At 39.0% G+C, this 24,152-nt stretch overlaps 1 protein-coding gene across 5 annotated transcripts in view; it reads left to right on the top strand.

Annotated features, from left to right (window-relative positions):
- pxb (putative Hedgehog signaling attenuator pxb) overlaps positions 1-24,152 on the top strand; it is a 317,882-nt gene that overhangs the window by 141,465 nt on the left and 152,265 nt on the right. For all 5 annotated transcript variants that reach the window (XM_089852717.1, XM_089852722.1, XM_089852715.1 and 2 more), the window contains one exon: positions 11,435-11,592. The gene's annotated coding sequence lies outside the window, so the exon portion shown is untranslated. The remainder of the gene's footprint in view (positions 1-11,434; positions 11,593-24,152) is intronic.

The following is a 24,152-nucleotide window of genomic DNA, read 5'->3' as shown; positions in this document are numbered from 1 at the left end:
TGATATTAATGCCTACCTAGCTCTTACAGCACCAGCGCATCCCGGCGCAACCTGAAAGGGTCTCTCCTTACCTTACGCCGTACGCGGCAACAGTTCGTACCTTACCCAATAACTGAACCGGGGGTCTATTCCGCACTGGGAACTTCGTAAGGCGTTAGAAATTATCCATTCGGTTCTATTAATTGCCATCCAGTATGGATTTCCTTACGGATTTTGTGGCGACCCAGTATGGGAAGGGAGGAAGGAATATAGTGGTGCGGGGACAGAGGGGGTGTACGTGGCTTTATGTTCGTTATATCCATAATGATCCTTAACGGGGGAATCTGAGCGTGTAATTAAAACCCCACGTAGCGCGATCAATACACCAGGGGGGTCAGCCTCTTCAATGTATTATGATACAGCCTCCAAAATTGTTATACCCGCTCTTACTATAGCCTTTTAGGCCAAAATTCGCGAGCCGCAATCAGTATTGGCCAAACCTTAAGTAGAAGATGTACTCCAGCGCTTACCAACTCTGCATGGCGTCTTTAATTAACGGGGATATGTCGGTTGGTTAAGATTGTCTCGAAACCTATAAGGTCCCCTAACTCGCGTCACGCTTCCAATAACACCCGTCAAAATACCCCTCCTTCCAAAAATGTAGAGTCGTTATACCTTCTCTAAAATTAACTTCGCATTATATTACTCCCCGCACTTTCCAGGGCGCCAAAATCTCCCGCCAAATTCCAATATTCACGTGTCAATTCCTGAAATTCACTATTTTGTTCCTGAAAGTTCTGACATTGACTCAAATAATGACTTATATAAGTCTTGCAAACTTTTTCATATAGAATTATTGCAAAATTGTAGGCATTAACAGACCAAAAATATAATAGGCTAAATTGAAACATATTTTGAAATCAAACGATTTGAATTTAAATAATTGAAACCCGATTTTAATTTCAACCCGATTACGCGCGTAATTAATTTCAAATAACATACGTGCAAATTTATTAATTGCTAAATAATTGGTCTTTAACGACGTATTTTCAATTCCCTTCCGTTATAGAATTTCCAAAACGTATTATATTTGAAATAGAATCCTGTTCGCATTAGTTTATCTCTCCTTTGCTGGTATATCACGTTTCGCGTTATCTCTAGTAACAGAAGTGAGATGAGACCAGAAGTATCGAGGTAACCAAATTCTTCACTCGGCGAAAGTGAATATTCTTGATAACACAAGAACGGTTGGCCCTCTAGTAGCGGTTTCTGAATTTTCCCTCCAAAACGTGAGACGCTCGTGGTGGTAGACGGCCGAACTAGATTCAAGGAGCCGCGTCCGTGTTCGGCCGCTCTAGGTTGAGGGGAAGGGGGTAGGAAATGTTTTTGGAACTCGACCAATTTTTTTCTCAGTAGTGTAGGCGCGTGGGAAGCGGCATAAAATCCTCAAATTTGTTCACTAGTGCCAGGATCTACTATCAATGCTAGAGCCCTTCACTTCTAGTCTCATCTCACTTCTGCTAGTAATAAACACTCACGCCCCCCCCCTTCGTATCGCGTATAGGAGAGCGGAAAGCTTAGATATCTGATGGAATATAAAAGACCGGGCCGTCTTTGGAAACCTTAATTTGAAGTGATATTCTGATAGATCCTCGGGACTTAAACTCCAAGTTACTTTAACGAAGACGGTAGCTATATGTACACTCAACTCATCACCATCACTAATATTAATATTTAGTGAATAGTAGCGCGCCGTCCCAGCAGCCAGCTTCATTCAGTATACCTAACACCTTAGAAATTCAATCAAAGGTGTACGCGGACTTCGATATAGAATAGGTAGTTTCGCCTCTAATAAAGCTCGCCCATCAGAGGCTTTAACGCCTTATAAGAGCTATACTCTATACACTATCAGGAATTTCAGCTTCCGGATACCGATCGGAGAAATTAAACAAGGTGTAGGATACTACTCGTTAAATATACAATCAGTTCTTGAAATGTACCTTTTACGTTATGTACGATTTTTAACTCTTTTTTCATAGAACTATTATAAAAGTAATTGAATTTCATATTGGTTAGGAAATGTATTAAGTATGGGAATGGTACTATAAAATGAAAATTTGCGGAATTGAGTCTATTGTTTTTAACTCGGACATTTTGAATTTCGAAACGAATAAAGTTTCAGCCAGCGAGTATCCAAGTCCTCGATGATGGAGAAACTGAGGAGGGGGGATGTTTAGCCCCATCATCGGTGATTAGTCTTGTGTAAAATAAACCCCGGGACCGCGTGGTCAAGAAGATGGTGCGGCTATTGCTGTTCTATCGGAGTCTAGGTATAACCGAGAAGGGATCAATATGAATGAGGGGCTTTAAAGACGTGCTATAGCTAGCAAAATGATATTTAGGAGGTGTACCCTACGTACGTACGTACGCCTATAGCATCCGCATCACGGTACAACACCTTGATGGGGAGTTTATCCGCGAGAAACGCGGCCTCCTCTCTCACACACACTCTACGAATTGACGCTAATGGGATGGCGCAAACTGAATCTCCGTCTTGTCAGATTGAATTCTCTTTTCGCTCATTCCACACTGATAGGCTTTTCGCGCCATTTCTACGTATTATCCGAGGATACAAAGTCAATGAAGTCGCAACGGGGAAGCGCCAAAAAACCCGTTAAATACCAACGCTACTTGATTTACCCTGGTTATAACCTTCATCCCAGTCGCCATTCAGGGTGAAAAAAGTCTTTCGATCCTTTTTTTTCTCCAAGGATTCTAACCGCTTTATACCTTATTGACCTTTCGCGAAATAGCTCTGATGCCAAGGCGGTATACTTTTTATCTTTGTACCACCATGTACAGTGTGGAGAAGATCACACCAATCTTTTTTTCTTATTTTTTCATCGGGAAATCGCGATACTGACGACTTAAGTGTTGGGTAGAAATACGATAGGGAGGAGGGGTCAAGTGTTGACCATCTAATTAAAATTATATTCACTTATTTGACGCCTTGACGCTTTCATTGCCGCCCAGTTGTCGTGCTCCCGAAACGGGGGAATAGGGTTCTATTGTGTAAATATGCAACGCATACCTGTTTTTTGATTTCACCAGTAGTTATCAATTCATTTTAAATTAGTAATTACGTTTAATATAATTGTAAGGGTACAAATAAGGGCTAACGTGATCTTTTCCACGCTGTTATATACAGTAAGGGCATCGCGTTTAGTCTTTTTAGAGGTTTAGAACAATAAAGGCCCCAAAAGAAAAATTTCAGAAAGATTTCTATATTCTCTAAGTGCTTTAAAAAAAGGGAGCATTACATCTAATGCCAAAGCCAAGGCCTATTACCCTTAAGAACTTCAAACGTCTTCTACAGAATCATCTTCTAGGCCATTAACGTGGCTCTAACCTTTTTTATTTTATAAATCCTATATGAGACATAGGTTAGAATAAGGAAGCGGCGGAGATTTTATATGGATTTCTACGTATTATGGCCTTTTTCTTACTTCGTTTTATTAAATTAATGTATTGGAGAAATATTTATTTTTTAACTCGTTAACTTAATTGACCGTAAGCTTGATGAAACTGGGGTGATATTAATATTTCTCGTTAATTTTTTTAATTTTATTGGGATTGTTAAAAGCTTCTGTTCATTATTTTGAGCCAATTAGGAAGACACCATTCCTAATTTTCCTAGTACATACCTTTTCCCCTGTTGTTTGTTCTACCTCATAGAATTCAATATTTACTTAATTTCTCTTAAAAAGCACTTTTTTGAGCATTATTTCAAATTGTGTCAGAAGTTCATAAGAATTATGGACTCGACCTGAGTGTGTCCACTTACGATATTAAAAATGATACGTGCAATCAAGTCTTCTTACTTGACTCTATTCGCGTTGGACCTCTCTATCATGATGACGTAGTGTTGCGTGAGGATTGCAATTGGCCGCCCTTAAACGTCGTCTGCTTTACGGTGAGCCCTAACGCGTTGGATTCTGGCAGAAAATTTAGTTCTCGTATCTTGTTTAATATTGTTTTTACTTTGAATAAAAAAGAATTAAGAATTTTTAGATAGCCTTTAAAGAAATTTATCTTAGAAACTGCACCGAGATTTCTTCCTCCATCTTGGTCCATTATTTTCAAAAAATCCTGGTAGACAAACCTTAAACCTGTCTTTTCTTTCCGCTTCCTTTTATGAAATTCGAGTCAATCCATGTATACTTCAAGTGTCTGAAATAAAACACTGGCAGGGCCAAACCCTAAAACGTCTTCCAATACGAGGAAACGGAGCTTCAGACATAGGAAACTATTACTTGAAATATCTCAATTCCTCTCAAACACTCAGTATGGTAAACACTTAGGGCTATGACGGGAAACATTTTCCTTCGTATTTGCGGGGTGAAATGTCGACGTGTGTGTGGTGGTGTGTCCGATCCCGCTGTGACCAAAAGCAAGAATCAAAAGGCTATTTTTTTATACTCTTCTGGTTGATGGTGTTGGGTTGTACTTGTACTCGTACCACCAGCGAATGTCTAGCTCTCGAAAATCAGAGGCCACGATATTTTTGTGCCTGTTTTCGAAACTGTGGGAGGCCCTTCCCTTGGTTTAGTGTAGTTTTATCCAAGCACTCGTGTGTGTTGTGTCGAAAAGACTTGGGGGAAAACCCCCCTGGACCCACGGGTCTTAGACTCACCTTGTACACTTTTTTATTTTTAAGTTTATCTTTGCCTTGGAAATTGCGATGTAGGGTTTAACCTTTTGGCTACTACTTTTTTGGACGCAGTGTTTAACACGCCTTAAATTGACCCTCTAAGTTACTATGTTTGGTATCAAACAAATTGACAGAGTCCATTTATGTTGCGAACGAAGGCATATTCAGTTCAAGAAGCTCAGAACCTTTTACGTTTTCACGCAGTTACAAACTGATGTACTTTTTTTTTAAATGGTTCCCTCCATAAAGCTAAAAATGAACGTCAATTTAGTCAGTGTATACATTTTATCTCTAAAAAGCAGCTGGAAGAATTCCTTCCTTTTTAGGTCATAAATTACGAATAAAAATGTTTCATATTGACCACTGTCCAAAAAGGAAAAGAAAATTTTGATAAAAAATATGTTGTTTTTTTTTTTCTTCCCCAGCTTGAAGTGGGGCCAATTGCCAAGGGGGTCATCCGTTAGAAGTTAGACTTGCTTTAACTATTCGCTCAAAACGATACCTATAACCATTTGTTATTTGATGAAACAAGGTATTATATTTTAAATTATGATACGGGCACTTAAAAAAAAAATAAAACAAGAAAAAAATTTCGATTCTTCAGAAACATTATATAGCCTTCCGCTCATGATCTTTGAAAACAAATAGAAATAAAATTTGTTTAGTTAAGAATCGTTTCCCATTTGTAGAGCATTTTGGAAAATACTTCCAGAGAAACCAACACGCAGGAGCGTGGCCTGGCCCCTTTGTGTTCGTTTCTGTGTATGTTGTTTCCGAACTGGGATCATATTAGACAACCAAGAGTCCCGAAACTTTCCAGCAAACTCTAATTAAACTTCAACCTTTCCCAAATCAAAGTCAGATGTCATTAGATGGAAATATAAAACCGAAAATGACATGAAATTGGCACGATCTCGATCTGAATTTTCCAAAGTAATTTTATTATTTACGTTACGTATCTCTGGAAAATCATGATGATTTCTGGTGGATAAGTCGAGCGAGGTTCAATCTATCTCTAGGGTCATTTCTCAAAGGGGCTCTTCGGGTGACCTCCCCACCCCCCTTCCACTTCCCACGTTAACGGTTTGCCATACTGAGAGTGAATTTTAAGATATTGCCAGAGCTTGTAGGGGGAAGGGGGACGTAATTCTCATTTCTAAATAATATTCCAATTGGAAATAAGCGCGCCATTTTTGATTCTGATTTTTGGCGGGAACGAAGGGTAAATCGGCACTGAAGCGTCGCTTCGAGTCATTAGCCCTAAAGAACGTAATGTTTTTAAGATAAGAGTCGCGGCGCGCCAGTATTCGATGGCTTGGTTAGTGGTTACCCCCTTGCTATGATTTTCCTATACATAAAGGCAAGCCCGCGCGCCCGCGAATATTGCTGGGCTTTTCGCGCCTAATCTTTCAACACCTCCCTAGTACGCCCCTAGAGACGTCGTTTTCCTAACTTCTATCTTTTAATATAAAAGAGGGGGGGAGTCATTTTAAGCGCCCCCCCCGCATTTGAACCCCTGGCATCCCCTTGGAAACTGCAACGCGGGGCGAAAAGGGGTCTAATCAGATCTAAAGCTTTTGATTTATCCATTTTTGCATTAGTTTTGATGAGCGGCCGGGCTTAGCGAATACGCGCGTTCGGCTTGGACGACTTTTAATTAATTAAAGCTCGACTTCTGGAGGCCCTCAAATCGACCCGAGTAACCTGACCATCCCCAATATGACTTGCGGGACCTTTTCCAAGCCTGGCTTTAACTGTAACTCGACAACGTTTGCAAGGGACTCAAAGAATGGGCTGCATTTGTACTCTGTCCGTTGGGAAATGGTGAATTACGGAGAATGCGGGATAGAGGTGAAAGAATATAGCGTTGGAAGCCTTCTACATAGTTCCCGGTTTGACATTGAACACGAAGTATAAATAAAATCGGCTTCGTCTGTCTTTTATGACGTTTGTTTCAAAGGTCATTTGACCATCGGCGACCTTTTATCGTCTATATGTCCCATACTATGAATTTTCTTAGTTTTCCCTTGAATATTGCGCTTAAAATCCGATTTAGAAGTTTAAAGCCTTATAAAGTCTTCCATATATGGTACGAGATTCATGTTAGAATTCGTTTATTCATATAGAATCATCTACCCCTTCTCTTTCTCTTGTTTCTCGTTCAGAAAGTCGAGGCCAAATTATATTGGGCTTTGTTTGGGAGCTAGTTGCGAGCGACGTCTCTTCTGTTTCAAATCGTCATTAGTGGCTCCAACCACTCTTAGCTCTGGCTTTCTACCGCTTCCCCCCCCCGGGGTATCCTAACGTTTATAAAGCTTATGGCCAGCCCATCCTCGTGTTGAACGCCCTGGAGACGCTCTGGCACCCACCCTTTCTCTAGAATATACGGGTTCTTTTGTTTTGGCGCGCCGCGACTGTGGAAAATCGTTTTAGATTGATGTAATCTCAACTTCGCGAGACAGACACGCGGACAGGTTTTAAGACTAACTTTAACTTCGCTTCTACAAGAATGCGGCAGCATGCTCCCTTCGGTTGTTGCTTGTATCAAAGACAAGTTAAAATAACAGAAAGTGAGACAGTTACGTTCTGAGCCAACGAAACAAAGATTTACTGCCTCCCAAGTAGAAAACGAATTGTAGCAATTGCAATTACCAGCTATAGGGCTGCAATACGAAATCTAAATTATAACCTCACTCCAAGAACCAAAAATATTCTAAAGTCACACAAGAGTCAGAACCGTTTTTGTTTGGAAGAAATTAAATAATATAACTTAATAGTATTGTGGATTTGTAAATTTACATCATACTGGGCACTATATGGAATTCTTTCATCCACCAATTAAAGAGCGCCACTTTCTTGTAAATATATTTGTTTTTACTTGTGCATTATGGGTAATAGAATTTGAGCAGGGCCGGATTAAGCAATTTTGCACCCGGGGACCGAGATAGTGTGCGCCCCCTTAAGTCGGAAAAAACGGAACAGCAAATGTCCCTAAGGGGGAATAGCTGAACTCAATGCGCCCCCATCAAGCCTTGCGCCCGGGGGCCAGTGCCCCCTTAATCCGGCCCTGAATTTGAGAGAAATTTGCAGACCCTTAACTCGCAGGTTAAATTTAGAAATAAAACAAAAGTATTGTTTAATATTAATATTAACTCTGACGATTTTTACCCCAAATTGTCCTTTGAATTATCGATTAAAAATTGCTTTAGACCAAAAAAAAGAAATCATCCCCCTCTTCCTTCTTATCCCCCTGGCCAGGGGGATCGGGGGCTATTTTGCAAACGACCATTAAGATGGTAAGAAAAAGTGCTGAACTAAATTTCTCAGGGAGTATAGCTAAAAAAAAAGAATTTTGGAGGGGTTTTCCCCCTCACACATTTTCTTTGGGAGGCATGATAAAAGAAAAGAAGATCTAGGAGAGGAGGGTGCGACCGAGGTGTATGTGTAAGAATAAGGGGGACTCTTAGAGGCAGGGATGAAGAGGAGAGGGAGGGAGAAAAAGCCGAGAGTGATGCGGTCCTGTCACACGCATTTCCGGCCACGCCGATTTGGGAAAGAAGGCAAAGCAGAGAGAGAGAGAGAGAACTACCCCAGAAAAGGACCATTATGCAGCTTTTTCGGACGATGAATTTTTTTACACGCTCGGTCTGAATGGTGATGACATCGAGCCCCAATAACAGACGCCTTTCTATCAACCCCCCCCCCCCCCCTTTAAAGGATATGTGAAGGAAACTAAACTAAAAAAAAATGTATATTAAGTTGTTAAGGAGGACGTTTCAAATAATTCATTAGTGTTCCGTGACAAAATTGTGGAGGAATTCCATTCTATTTATATTTGTTGTTCGGTAAAGCTACTGGAAAATATACCTTTGGTACATTGATAGCATTCAGACCACCTTTTTGTGGCATCGCGCAACTTTTTATCCGCTTGGGTATGATCTTGTAACTCCTCCGCAGTTCCTCTTCCAACTCGAAGGCAAAAAAAAACGGGTCAAATTTATACTATTCAAGCCATAAATCCAAAGAGGGTATAATGAAGTTGAAGTGAAGCTAGCAACTTCGGTAAGGCATTTTGGGAATTCTCGCTTTCCTATTTGTTTCTTATCCGGTTCACTGTATTTCAACCAATAAGAGGGCAGAGAAAGATGCACGCGCACACCGGAAGCTTAGAGGAAAACTTTAAAAGCGAGAACACAAGCCTTCTGCCCTTTATACCCTCTTTGTTGACACTAATTTAGAACAGGAATTTCATCAAAATCTCCGTGAGGTTTAACATTTGAGAACGTTAACCGCTAACACACGTGTAATTATAACTTTGTTCACTTTGACTTTAAGACTCGTATTGTCCTCCAGTATATCACGCAGACGTTTTTTACCTCACCCCACACAGACAGTGCACACTTTAAAAAATAAGATGGCGTCAAGGCATACACGCGACGCGAGCTATCACACCGACAAAGATACCATCATCAGCTCTGTGGTTCATTTTTTCTTCTCCAAGTTCTTTCCTCTTCCCGCCATATTGGGCAAACAATCTTTAGGATATATACTTTTTGGTAATGACATTAAACAGGCCATGTTTACGTACACCCTCTTTCCGTAACTGTCCTAGCTACCACATTTAAGTCTCGTATACTACATCAGTAAGAGTATAAGTAAGGGTGCGATAAGTACGGGGTATTTTTGTCCAACCAACGGAAATATAACGCGGACAAGCAACCGGAAGTGTAAAATATCACCGAGCGCAATAGTGGAAATGGACGCTTAAAAAAATAAGCCCTAGAAGCGTACGGTGTCCGGTGATGGACTGTTTCGATGAGAAAGACTTCAACTTCAACGTATTTAAGTTTTACAACTAACCCAAAACGTGAGAATAATTCGCGCGGTTTTCTTATGAAATTGGCCTGTCGTTGGATATATCGTAGAGTAGAGTAGGCATTCGAGGATATGTACGATACCATGGACTGTCTTCACCAGCAGACGTGTATTTACCATTCTGTACAAATATCCCCCAGCTATATTTAACGATTGGCGATCGTGTACGTAAAGGAATGGAGGCTCGTTATAAGACAAATAATGGTTCTTCATGACCGGAACAACACGCATTCCTACCCCCTTTTTTATATCATAGATGGACAACCCAAAATATGGTGCCGAAACCATGTAACTCCACGCATGGTCCTATAAATATATAGCGCCACCATCCTTTGTGATATCCTGTCATCAAGGTCCTAAAAAATAAAACGGTTTTGTTGCTTAGGCATATGGGGCCAACCCAACCCCTCTCATTTTCCCCACACATGTGTTATTGAGATTAAAAAAATAGGCTTGTGTCCGTCCCTCTTTCGGAAGAGCTCTTCGTGTAAAACTTTAAGAACAGTAACGCGCGTAGAAGTGCCGCGCCGCTGCCTGTCTTGAGGGTTTCAAATAACCAAATTTTTCCATGGCCCAGTGCATGGTGTAGCCCTTAGAAGGGTGCCTTTGATTTTTTGAAAACTCGCTGACAAATACTTGTCAAGACTAGGTTCTAAGCCTCGGTTATTATATTAAGAATGGTGGGAAAAGGTTATTGGAATTCTAAATAAACAAGCGTCTTTGGGTAAATCGTTAGAAAAGATGTTTCTCTATTAGAATAATAATTTTCTTCCCTTAAACGTTATCACTTGTAAGCCCTTCCGTCGCGGCTGAGGATCCATTTTGACCGTTTACACGTCGTGATACTTTCTGATATAAAAAGGAAGCCGTTGTCGCGCCACCCTTTGTTAAGATGTCACAGTGTGGGTAGCCATATATTGGTGGGCACGCGGCTTCGAGGCTCGGTTCCATCCAAACACATTGGCATATTAGTGTCGGAAAAATAGAAGCTTTGCCTCGCAGCACCAGTATTTCCTTTTATAGCCTAGACCATACGCTACCACGCCCTCTTGTGTCAAATAGAAGCGACGGCGCGAAGCCTCCACTGGGAGTCTATCGAAAATACCCCTAGTCGATGTCTGATATAGTCAAAGTAACTTTAGACCGTTGTTAAAGCCAATGCGACCCTCGTAGCTTTCTTTTCCTACTCTAAGGTGATGTTGAGAACTCCTTTAAAGATGGGGTGGAAAGGAAATTCCTGGATTTGACACCTTTAACCCTGCCCTATAAAGAGTGTACGCAGTGGTATCGTACTATCGTTTCGCGTTACATATAAGAATCCAGGTGTTGTATATTTATTACGTACAAATTTTCTGACTTTCATAAATTGAATGAGGAGTATTGTCTGAAATTGTTCGTACTTTGTTTTATCGTCTTACGAATGTCTAGCAATTTTCTCCAGACTGTTATTTAAACTTGTCGTTAAATCTTTGCACCTATATAAACAAGCACCATGATCGAAAATTAATTAGTTTTTAATTGAGAACGCCGAACTACGAGTCCTTAATTTAATTATAGCTTTAATACAGTTCGTGGGATGGAGAAATTCCCGAGCGGAAATGAATATCTCATTAAAATGGATATGATATGGCTAAATAATGTTTACTAATTGAAATTAAAGTTTAATCGGGCGCGCGTGTGTTTTGTGAAACAAAACTCGATCGTAGTTAACTCGTTCACCTGGAGCAATTTTACAATGTTACAATCTTGGTTAACTTAACTGAAAGCGACATAATTATACCGAATTGATGATACTGTTTTTGTAGGCAATCTTGATGTGTGGCCTATTAGTAAACTAATGGTGAGGTCCTATTTGTTGTGTTTTTACAGGTGTCAAGTCAAGCGAGAGGGACATAGAACAGATACGCTGAACTCTGTGACATCGAGGGGGATGTCCCTTTAACCATTCGCCTTCCTTCGTCTGATGGCGTGTCTGCTGCCACAACGTTGTCCATTGTCACTCTACGCTAAACATCAGGGCCTGTCAAGTAAGGTTACACCACCATTTTTTACGCGCGCGCGCCGCGTTCCTAGCCTGTTTATTTTTTTTATTCGTTATTGCCTTTGCCGGTTTTGTTCAATGGGCCTTGTAACTTCTTATACATCAACATCAGTATGGTATTCTGAAGCAATTGCCCGCCAAACCTTTGTTTTAGAAAGAGGCCTTGTCTTACCCTCTTACAGTACAGGAATTTTTATCCTCTGGGGACGAAGAGACCCCTAAGAGCAACCTGTCCAGAATTAGGTCTATTTTTGTCGTGGAATTGGATGAGTTTTTACTTTTTTACGGAAATGCCTATTTTCTTTCCTTCATCTTATAAAAGCCATTGTACAGTTCACCTATCTTCAGCGTATGGTAGTTTTTCGAGGCCGCAAATTGAAATTTTTTTGGTTGTTCAGGGATTCGCCTGGAAAAATTTCATACGTGGAAGTTTTAGAGGGTTTTTGAGGTGAAGGAATCGCAGAATTTCTAAAGTTTTAGAGGTGACGCATGACTTCCGAGAATGTTTTGTAGAGACGTGGGTACTTTGAGAATTTTTTTCTAGAGACGTGGGTACTTTGAGAATTGTTGTAGAGACGTGGGTACTTTGAGAATTGTTGTAGATACGCGGGTACTTTGAGAATTTTTGTAGATACGCGGGTACTTTGAGAATTTTTGTAGATACGCGGGCACTTTGAGAATTTTTGTAGATACGCGGGCACTTTGAGAATTTTTGTAGAGGCGCGGGTACTTTGAGAATTTTTGTAGAGGCGCGGGTACTCTGAGAATTTTTGTAGAGACGTGGGTACTTTGAGAATTTTCATAGAGTATCTTTGAGAGAGATTGTATACGCAGGATGAAACCGCCTTTATCGGCTAACAATTTATACGCAAGTTCAATTCATATTAGTTGTTATTTTTTATTCTTCCTTACTGGGAAGTGGCTGCAATCGGGAAGGATGTGTAAAAAGGCGAATAAAAAGTATTTTTTCTCTTTACTGCCTAAACTTAGAAACTCGCTTTTCTCTCGTTGGGATGGCTTCAATCCCGCGGAAGAAGCGTATATATATATATATATAGAAAAGAAACACGAGTCTTATTTGCTTGAATAGTTCCGCGAAAAACTAATTTAATCTTTTTTTTTCTCGCGCGAGCTATGTTTTACGATACGATACGATCCCATCTCCCCTTTTTCACATATTCTATGCTCCTTGTTTTTCTTTTTTTTTTATATACATTCCCGGCCGACTCTGAAAAACTGGAGTGGTTTTTTATTTTTTTTTTTCATTCCGACACTCATCGCGTTGAAGACAAAATATAGACGCGTTCACATCGTCACAAAGTATTGCCAGAAGTGAGATGAGACCAGAAGTACTGAGCAAACCAAATTCTTCACTCGGCGAAAGTGAATATTCTTGATAACACAAGAACGGTTGGCCCTCTAGTAGCGGTTTCTGAATTTTCCCTCCTAAACGTGAGACGCTCGTGGCGGTAGACGGCCGAACTAGATTCAAGGAGCCGCGTCCGTGTTCCGCGGCTTTAGGTTGAGGGGAACGGGGTAGGAAATGTTTTTGGAACTCGACCAATTTTTTTCTCAGTAGTGTAGGCGCGTGGGAAGCGGCATAAAATCCTCAAATTTGTTCACTAGTGCCAGGATCTACTACCAATGCTAGAGCCCTTCACTTCTAGTCTCGTCTCACTTCTGGTATTGCGTATTTGAAATCATCAGTTGGGGCAGCAAGGCTTAGGCGAAATTGAATGTAGAAACGCGGTAATTAAGGTATTAATCAATCTTCGTCGCTTTAATTATTCACAAATGGGATCGTCATTCTTACTGAATTAGTAAATTTAAAACTAACTTTAAGTATTAATGTTTACTTAGAGGGAATAATTTAATTAATATAATTTAGAATTATTTTCTTGTTTTGGGTATGTATATATATGTGCGAATGCAACGTAATTTCAGTCTATCCCGGGGTCTTTTAAGCTTTTAAAAGCCTACCATTTTTAAATCGAGATCCCCATATAGAACCGTCGACGAACCTTTAAACTCGATGCGGAGAAGTGAAGTCGTTCTTGTTTTGGGTTGCTTCCAATTTGAAAAATTTTGAAACTGGTTTCTTTTAAGAGAATCGAAACTAAACTAGAACCATCCTCATTTTACTCTCGCAACTAGCAACCTTTTTTTCTTCTTTTAACTGGCACAATCTATCTTCGAAACTTCAGAAGAAGGTTTCCACAATATTTCTTCTCCTTAGTTTTTCCATGCACCTCCGAAAGAGAGAGAGAAAAAAAGATAACTTTTATTATGCATTCCTTTGTCGAAAAGACCGACCGAGAAGTTTTTCAAAATCGACTAGTTCTTGAAATACTCCCTCTTATATTCCTTTTCCTTTTTTTTTTTTTTAAATTTAAAAAGAAATGTTTTAAACTTGGGACTCTTTTTTGGTGGCAATAATTAATCAGGGTTTATACAATACATATCCCAACTGAAGGCAATTTGAACAACGTTCTTTATTGTTCCCCTATTTTTTTTAGATGCCTGATTTTAAGTGAAATTCATCCCTATCTTTCGTAAGGTTGTTATTTTCAGGCGTATAAGCTTGGTAGTTCTCGTGGCACCGTTTTTCCACCGGAAGACTCTATATTTTTCTTATTTTCCGCTCTTTTTCTTGTATACGGAAAACCGCTTCTTTCACTCAAATGTTTTTCATCATCTTGAAAGCGAAAGTCTTTTTCTTTTTAAAAAAAAAAAAATAAGTCTCCGCTTTCGCGCCCTCACTGCGTGAGACTCCGAGACTATCTTTTGAAATTAATTGAAGATGCTATTTTAAAGTCTTAAACATCGGTAAGAGCTGTGTTTTCTACGCTCTTCTTTTTATAAATTTCTCCAGAAATGTAAAGCTTGTAAACATCGGTGCACGCAACTCTACGGGTTATTTTTGTGATAAAGTCTACCGTAATTTTTCAGCACTGATTTTTAAGATTATAATTGTTATTAATTAGGTATTTATACCAACTTAGTAAACTAGTTAACAAATTAAATGCGTTATTAAAGCTATATTTTAATTATTAGCTAAAATTAAAGTTACTTACATAAAAAGAATACACGCTTTTTCAAGTTTAGTATGAAAATTTTCAAACTTGTCAGAGACGATAAAGAAAGTCCATCAAATTAGAAATAACTGCGCTTAAAATCGCTGATTTGAAGAAGTTCAAAGCGCGCTTTCAAAAATTATCCGGTGATTTAACTTGATGTTAAATTGGACGCACCCATAAGGATAAAAGTTAAAACTTTTAAGAAGTCTTATAGACATTCAATTATAACCGAGTCATTGCACTACTTTAACCTAAACCGTCGATTCAAATTAGGGGCCTGTTTGTTACCTTTGATCATATTTTAACAAGGTAGCTAAAAAAATTCGACTCGGACCGGTTTTTCAATACTTCTTCTCTCCATTCCTCTCTCTCCTCAAATTTCGAAAGATGCAGAAGAGAGAGAGAGAAAAAAAAAAGAAATTTGCAACATTACATAGAAGATTACATTGTATCAGAAGCAAATACGGTGAAGTTGAAGCAAACGCGCCAGTTCTGCTCTTCAGTTTTATCTTTTGGTGGATATTTACATCATGGCCTATACAGGGTGTTTCAGATAAGTCTGCCATAAATTAAGAGGATGTTCTTTGAGCGATATTGAGTCGAAAATATTCTATGACCGATTTCAAGTTATGTTTAGAGTACTTTTCAGATTTTAATTAAGAAACTGAAAGACAATGCTAATTTAATGAAGGGGTCATCCCTAAAACACTCAAATCATAAGTCCTAAAACGGAGGGCAAAATGCCATATAAGTTATCATTTTCGACTCAAAATCGGACAAGGACCATCCCCCTTAATTTATGGCAGACTTATCAGAAACACCCTGTATACGCCATGATGTAAATAATTTCGGCTGAAGTGACTGTCCCAGCATGCGTCCACCGCTTAAGCAGTACCACCACCACCACCATCATCCATTTTATCTGATCTCCTGATCTCGAGATCACTACAGTAGGCCTTTGTGAATCTCCGAACTATATTTTTTATACATACCAGCATGTGCATCTTTTTGGTAAACCCTCCTACTTATTTCCAGTATTTCTGGCGGTCCTTTGTCCCTGGTAGCGTCCTTTAGATCGTTCACCGATGTCCTATTTATCCTTTCTCATGGGCCCCGCTTGTCCCGGGATGTTTATATCTTGGGGCCCCCTATACGGCCGTTCAAGGTGTCCCGCGCTTCAATGACCACGAAAAACGGTCTTCCCCTAACGCCCCATTGCGGTACTGCAGTCTGCTAGAATTTTTTTTTCCCTTATATACCTACCTCAAGTGAATTTGGTCCCTCGAATTCTTTCAAAATATTGTTACCTTGGATGGGGTACCCCATATGGTACCCTTATAGAATTTAATAATTGAACGAAGGCTTTATAACACATGTGGGTTGGAATACCCTGGAATGGAAATTCAAGCTTGCTCGTACTAGCGTTTCTTTAGATTATCTTGATGTAAAATGGGAAATTTATAGTGTCGGATGCATTTTTTTTTTCCTATTCATGTTTTTTGGCCTCGCGAACTTGGTCGACTTTATGAATTTGGGTGTTTTTTCTTCTGGTTTTGGGGGTCTATGATTTTTAAGTGGCATTTCCTGCGAATGGAATTTGTATATTATGTATTTTGTAATTGAATAGCCCTGTCCCCTATACGAAGTTGTTATTGGACTGGGTATTCGATTTCATTGGTTGATTTATTAGCAATTTAGATGAAGAAAAGCGTTTTGAATGAAAAAAATTATCATGAATATATTCTAATTTACCCATGAAATTTAGTATCACGGTACCTTTTTGTAAATCCCAGCTGTATTTCTTTTAATTGGCGGTAATTAACTATTCGATCCCGGATCATTTAAGCTCATCTGACCCAATGACCCCTGGATGAAACCAAAAGCCACCTTTACCAACGTAATAAAGATAGGAGTTAGCAATATAACCGGTGAGGAAAGAAGCAAAAAAAAATCTCTGTTAGGTAATTATTGCTTTCTCTGGTGTAAAATTGCCTTTAACGAAGAGAAGGGATGCTAGGATCCGCTGTAGCTTTGCTCTTGGGCCTCCTTTTTATCCGAACTTGGGGTATACGAAAAAAAAATAAAAAAATAAAAATACAATAGGTCTTGTCACGTGTGAGTGTCTTTCAAGGAAAAAAATCCGGCTCCCTGTATCATGCGCCGCATCCCTTTCCTCCCCCCTTTTTTTTACCCCCTCCCCCTTGGGTTCGTCTTTTGTGTAAAGTTTTTGAAAAGGAGAAGGGCCAATAGGCCGTGATAGTGCGGTCGCTCTCTTTTCTTCTCTGGGATTAGATACACTTCCAACTTTTTTATTTCCTCTCTTTACTTCTTGGGATGGCGAAAGAACGGAACGGGAACAATTTTTTTCTGGGCCTTTTTTTTTTTACCCCCAAAAAACAGTCCAGAAGTATAGGGGTAAGACCTAAAGGATTGTGTATATCAAACTTGAGTTTGAAAGATTTTTTCGAGTATTTTGGAATAACAAATCTCTTGACCCTTCATTGTTAGTTTTATTTTGGGGAGGTTTTGTTGTTGGGATTTAAAATATATAATGAAATTCAGAGAGAATTTGTAGAATTGAGGGATATTATGTCCGCGAATAAATCTTTAAAGTCAGGGAAAAGGGTTGTCTCACATCAGGGAAAACCTGGAAAAATCAAGGAGTATGATTTTATTGGGGAATATTGCTCCGGTTTACGAAAATTGCAACGTTGAATGTACAGCATTGCGAATTAAGAGTTCTTTTATAAAAATTGTATTCTTAAAGAGTGTCATCAGTGACCTTTTTTTTTTTTTTGACCTAAAATTGTCAGGGAAAAATCATGAGACGTAATAAATTTTAGAGTGAAAATTTTGTTACAACCCTGATGAGGAATTAAGATTATTATTATTATTTTGAGTAATTAAACCTGGGTTCCGTGTTTGCTGTAAACAATTTGAAAGTGTCCTTGAATGCTTGACCCCTTGGCTTACGTCCAAAGAGAGGATAGGAAAAGGTTTGGCTCCTCTACTAGCCCTGTCTTGGCTAGTTTAACACGTTTCCCCTATATAGTCGTATGACCCTTCCACGGTGGGTTTCTTTCTATAGAGAGCACCCTCCATCTCCGTGGCCAGCCGATGGTTTTTCATTATATCTCCTTCTTCATCCTCACCCCCCCCCCTCCCTCCTTCTCTGGCGAATGTCACACCTGCCCCTTTTTTCATCCCGCTCCCAAACACCCAAACTCCCCGAGTCCTTTCTTCTCAGCTTCATTGGAAGTAGCGAGTATCCGCGCCATGCAGACTCCATTGAAACTTTTTTTCCTTCTTCTCCCCTTCGTAGGTTCGTTTTTAGTGATAGGGGTTCTATTTAATCCGTCTATGTACATCTCGAATCTAAACTCCTAGATTTTGTCTAGTTAAGCCTCGTGTAGAACTACGTTTTACATATAGGGGCTAAAGAAAAGGAGGATATTCAATCATTAACAAGTAATACCAAAAGCAAGTTGAAATAAATGAAAGTGAAGTGAGCTTATGAACTCTGTCTTAGCTAACGAAATATTTACTGGTCAATAGTCGTACGCTAGGTCGAATCTCGCCTGGGAAAACCTGGAAAAAAGTCAGGGAATTCCAAAATGAAAGTCAGGGCATTTTAAGAATTTCTACAAAGTCAAGCTGATTCACATTTACCAGCAGGTTTGCACTGCAAATGCTATGAAAATCTTCAAGAACCGTTAATATTCTAGCATAATCCCAGATCCATGTTTCAGAAGCTAAATTGTCTATTTTCGTCGGAGCGAAATTAATAATATTAAAGTAATTCAATGATTGGTCGACCAAAGAAACTGAATAGAATATGAAACATCATACTGGGCTTTCACGCACCCCATTGCCTTTGGCATTACTAAATTCGAGCTTTTCACACAAAACCTCAAAGTATATCCTGAAAATACATTACGCTACACAAAAAACAGTTTAAAAAATTCCTGCACTTGAAATAAGCTTAGCTAACCTATTTTTAATCAATACAATATTTATAAATCAAGATAATTTTTGTCGTCATCATCGAAAATATCCCCCTCGTAACCCTTTTACTCCCGACAAAACTAATTATAACCCATTTTACAAAAGATACCCTACTCATAGGGGTTGTTAAACTCGGGATTTTTTTTTACCCCAACAACTCTGAAGTTTCTAGGGGGTTAGGCATAGGGTTTGGGGCTTTTTAAGGGGGTTCATTCATTCCCCCACAGGTCCCATTAGATCATTTGGCGGTAAAAAAAGGAGCGGGATATATAGGTACCCCAAAGAAAAGAGGGCGAGCTATATCGAGTCAATTGGTAAGGTAGAACGTGCCTGAGTGGCCCACTCCGTTTCACGTCGTCCTAAACAAGGTTGGGCTCTCGCCCCAGTCTAGTTCTCTCCTCTTCTTTCAAACGTTGTCATAGCAACCAGCGCCAATTCTTTTTCTCCGAATGCGTTCTATCCTTTTTTGGACCATTTCCGTTCGAGGATGGTTCGTAGTTCCGGACCTTCCGCGCTTCTTTATGTCCTTTTAGGCACGCGAAAGGGAAATACCCTGTTAGCTCTTGTTTTTTGGCGAAATGGCCCATGACGCGGAAGTCGAACGTAAACCCGAGTAATGTGACACTAGAATTAAAAAGAAATGGCCATTTTATGCCTGATGTCCGAGCGATTTTTGGGTCATTCTTTACGCTGGATCGTAACCCAACACCGCACGGTGTACACGCTCGAAATCATTACAGGGTTGCCATAGATTTTTCTTTATTCAAAATTTCCTGACTTTCCCAGGTTTTCCCTGACCGTCTCTGGTCCTCCCCCCCCCCCCCACTTTAATTTGTAGAAACGTCAGAACGTTGTGACGTAAAATTATTAGTACCATGAAGTTATAAACATTTAGTTCGCGTGAAACAACCTAAACGCAATGTGAAATTCCCTGACTTTTATTACAATTTTAAAATTCCCTGACACTCATTTTTAAATTACCTGCCTTTCTCAGATACTTTGACAACCCTTAGTTATTTTTAGAAAAATATATCTATTATTTATAAAAAAAATATCAATTTGTTCCCAATATGCTTTTCACCCAAAAGCGAAAATGAAACAAACAAATTCACTTTAAAAGAAAAATTTCGGGTTAATCAAGGGGTTAACTAAACAATTTTCTCGTCGGGCACATCTCGTAAAATAAATGATCGTTTTCTCTCCACGAAAGTACCAATTATCTGGTGTGTTTAAAAAATGGGTTAGGTCTATATTATTATTTTTTCTTTCCTTTCAACTGGGTCAGCACGATTATCGCCTAAAAAATAACCAATCTGCCAAATATTTGGGTTTTAGAAAAAAAAATTGAAAATTGCTTTACTTGGCTAAGTTTGCTCTTCTTTAACAGTAAATTTTTAAAGGAAGACCAGTTTTGTGGGTCGTACACTTTAGCGTCGTCTGTAGGGCTGTATAGAAATTTTGCGCCTTTTTTTACAAAAAAACGTTGGACCCTGTTTTTGATGTTATAAATTATACTCGATTTTTTGTCGATTCAGCTTCTAAAGTTAACACTTCGAAGCGCTTAAACCCCTTTTTTTAAGGGAGTTGAGGCTTCAACGGCTTTAGCGATTAATTTTATTTAAGGATAGCTAAAGAGTCCAGCGGCCTTTCTATTTTCAGTCTATTTTTATAAATAAATATAGAAAGGCACCTGCTTGGCATTTTAGGAGACTATTCTTTTAGGTTTGGATTTAATTTGGTTTACAAAGACCTAAAAGAAAATTTGTCTATTCAGGATAATGGGAGACGTTCGCTGGTAACTAGAATAGATACTTCTCCTTACTCATTTATGTTATGCAGGGATAATCTGTAGGCGATTTGGGGTTAGAAAAAACCCAGCCCACCGGCTTTTACAGGTATCTAATCATTTTCTAAGTTTTTCTGTCTTTTAATATCTTTTCTCATTTTTCTATTCTTTAGTTGACTCAAGAATTGATATCTAGTTTATTAGGGAGAAGGTATAAATTTGCCAGATTTCCAGCTTTATCTCCAGTCCAACCGTGGGTCCGAAGTTAATCCCCGCCTCTAAATTACAACCATGCAGCATCTCATTGGTTCTTGAAAACTCACGTCAGCGCGACGTGAATGACGAAAATTACGTATTTTCCGACTGAGGAGAGGCGAAATAGTCCGGCCTCCCTTTACGTCCCCCCCTTGTATTTTGAAAGGGGACTGGGACTATGGCGCTTGAATACGTAGGCATCTTATACCTTCTCAATAGTGAACTAGATATCACTTCTTGTTGGTATCTAAACCTTTCTAAATTTTTCTTTGGTATCTAAACCACTACTTTTTCTGTTATCTAAACCATTTCTAAGTTTTTCTGTCCAAGGACTATATCTCCTTTCTAATGTCGAACTTTGGACTTCTAAATTTTTTCCTAGCTCACAGCATTCTGACTACTTTCTATCCTTTTACTCAAAATTTTGTTTTTCTTTTAACAAGTGTATTTTATGGTCCTTTTCCCTTCATTTTCTCTCTTTCTATTTTGCTAAATCTAGCCTCTTTTTTTTTACTTTCAAAAACTTTGCAAGTGCATGCTATATAATACCCTAATTCTTTTAACTCTCCGATATCGAAGCTTTCAAGTTTTTATAGTTTGTTTCTCGTGGGAACCGATCCTTTCGGTCAAAGATTTTGTTTTTATTGGGCCTGATGACTCACATCCCTTTTAGCGGGGCATTTAAAGATATTTTTTTCTTATACAAAACTAAACTAAAACTTTCCAAATTAAACTATGTACACTGCTTTAGCTAAAAATAACATCCGAACGTTACAACAACATAAAATAAAATAAAAAAAATAAACACAAATGAACATAAATCTTAAACACATGAATATTTGCGCTCGCGAATTAGGCTAGCTTATTCGTAAACATGTTTTCGTGCAAAATATATGCATATTAAACTGTAGCGGTCTATAGTGTTTTCTTATGTCCACGGCTAACTAATAACTCAGCTACAAAGTTTTTACTTAGTTTTGACAGGAGCAGATGACAAAGGAGTCTCGGACGCTAGCTTCCATAATGTAGAGGGCAATGGGATCCGCTAACGTCACGGTTATTAACCAAAATCATTACGCCAGTGCCACCTCTCGTAGAAAATTTGAGCATTATTTTCCCACCAATAGCGTGGCTGCAAAGTCTCGAAAGGAGATCTGGGAAATCGTGTCTGGACCCTCTCTTTAAAAATACGTATCGTCTGCTTATAATTAGCCTAGGCTTAACGAGTATTAGAGTTAAAAAATGGATTTCAACGGCTTTTTAAACTTTTTTTAGACTAAAATTGATAATGAAAAGCCCAGCGAGTAACGTATGTACACTATTAAAAAACTAAAATGTGTTTCAGTGCCAATTTTTTCTAAATTTATTCTTGAATTAAATGATAGCTACAAGAGGTTGGGAAAAGAAATCACTGACGATCTTTTAAAACCCAAAAAGTAAGAGACAGTGATTTCGTTTCCAACCTCATGTAGCAGTCAATTAATTCCTACCTTTAAGGTCACAAAATGTAGTCTTATCTTTTATCTTAATACCAACGATTACAGCTGTTTGAATAAAGTAATTATAATGTGTATATTTATGTCGCGATCGGGTAAGACGAACCTCAGTAGCCACCGTTAGTCCGTTATTACAAAAAACATTTCCCAGCAGACTTTGGTGCCAGATATAATCCACCAAAAGCATCGTCTGCTATAATGTCTGATAGCGCCTCTATGGCAAACGATACCGCTACAGCTGTGACGTACGCGGGTCCCATTGCCCTCTATATTGTGGAAGATAGCGTCCGAGACTCCTTTGTCATCTGCTCCTGGTTTTGACTAAGTTTTAAATAAAATAAAGCCGGTTGGGGTAAGGTTAAAAATAGTGCACTTTATTGCGACTCTCTCGCAAGAGAGCCAAACCAAATCTAACGAAAGGGGTAGCAAGGGCTTACAAGGTAAAGTCCCTTACTCCCGTGTTGACGATAAGCCGATAACAATCAGTTTCTTTCCATCTCTATTCAAAAGCTCTAGTTAGCCCCTTAAGAATCGTGAATCAAGGAAAATCTCCAAAACTAGAGAGGCCATCGAGCATATGAAGGAATCGATATTACAACGTTACAAAACAACATGTTTATCAAATTAAATTATCTTTTTACTCATTTAGAAATGCCGTAGACTGCGGTGACCAATAAATGACTGGGCTCAATTTCTTTCTTTAGTAAAATCAGAAGGGGATAATAGAAGAAGGATGACACTCTGTATCCTCTTAATGCTTTAGTTTTGTAACGTCATTCTTCCCAGGCTCACCCTTTTAGTTTGCTTTCCCGCTCATCAAACTACAAATGGGCATCGCACCGTAAGGTGAAATCTATAATTGTTTGGCACTAAATCTCCAGCAATCATCCCACAGACCTCGTCATGACGTGGGACAAAAATGCACAAGCGCGTCTTGCCAAATATTTAAACGCTAATAGAGTAATGATGAGGGAACTATTTATCGTGTATGTGATTCGGTTTAGTAACCTTGCTCTAAATGTTCCGATGTTGGGAAGAATGACGTTACACTTACCCCGCTTTGTGGTACACTTCTCTCGAAGAGAAGTCTTATATACTTCTGATAAAATGTATTTAGAGAACTCATTTTTTATCTACTAGCGCCTGTAAATCCCCTACAAAAATATCCCCGCATAACACCAAGGCTTTAGGAGAACTTGAGAAGTATCAACACTGCCCCCCCCCAACCTGGTTAAGGTTTTAACTCTGTATAGTCAGAGGCTCGTAATTTGAAGTATAGTCGGTATTTTCCTGAATTTTTATCGATTTGGGAGGTATTTTATAGTACATTTAATAATAATCATAAAGACTAGCCTTTCTCATCCATTTTTCTGTAAAGTTGACACTTAACGCCGTCTTTTCAAAAAAGCACTGATTCAAATCGATTTTTTTTTTTTTTGGAAGTTATTTCTTTTTATGTGTCCGTATTACATACCATTGACTATACGGTTATAACTAGAGCTATATATTTTACTTTAGAAATTCTTTTAGATTGTATCTAAGCGTAGCTTCGTTAAGGGTACATACCGGTACCGCCATGATGTGACAGACTTTGGTGGTAATCTTGGAGGTTCCTACCAAAGTGGAAGAAAAAAACCATCACAGGTAAAAAATATCAAGCTTTTTTTTGAGGAGATGTTTAGGAAGAACTGAACGAACGGGCTTAGCTGAAACCAAGCGTGAGGATAGTAAAATAGCGGCTATACAACTTGACAAGCTAGCGCAATCGCTCTTCATAATAGAACGACTTTTTCAGCCCTTCCTAACACCCCTACCTGCCTCTCTCTGAAATGTTACGAAAATCGGTGGAAAGTTTGTTATTTTATCAGTGTCCGTCCGCGAAAAATTTTACAGCGTAAATATATAAACATTGTTAAGCTATGTTCGG

Source organism: Phalangium opilio, unplaced genomic scaffold (genome assembly GCF_054372755.1).
Source record: "Phalangium opilio isolate 3A_F unplaced genomic scaffold, DU_Popi_V2 ptg000113l_1, whole genome shotgun sequence".
Classification (NCBI taxonomy): Eukaryota; Metazoa; Arthropoda; class Arachnida; order Opiliones; family Phalangiidae; genus Phalangium; species Phalangium opilio.
Note: the sequence above shows the minus strand (reverse complement) of the source record. Positions and strands in the feature narration are given on the sequence as shown.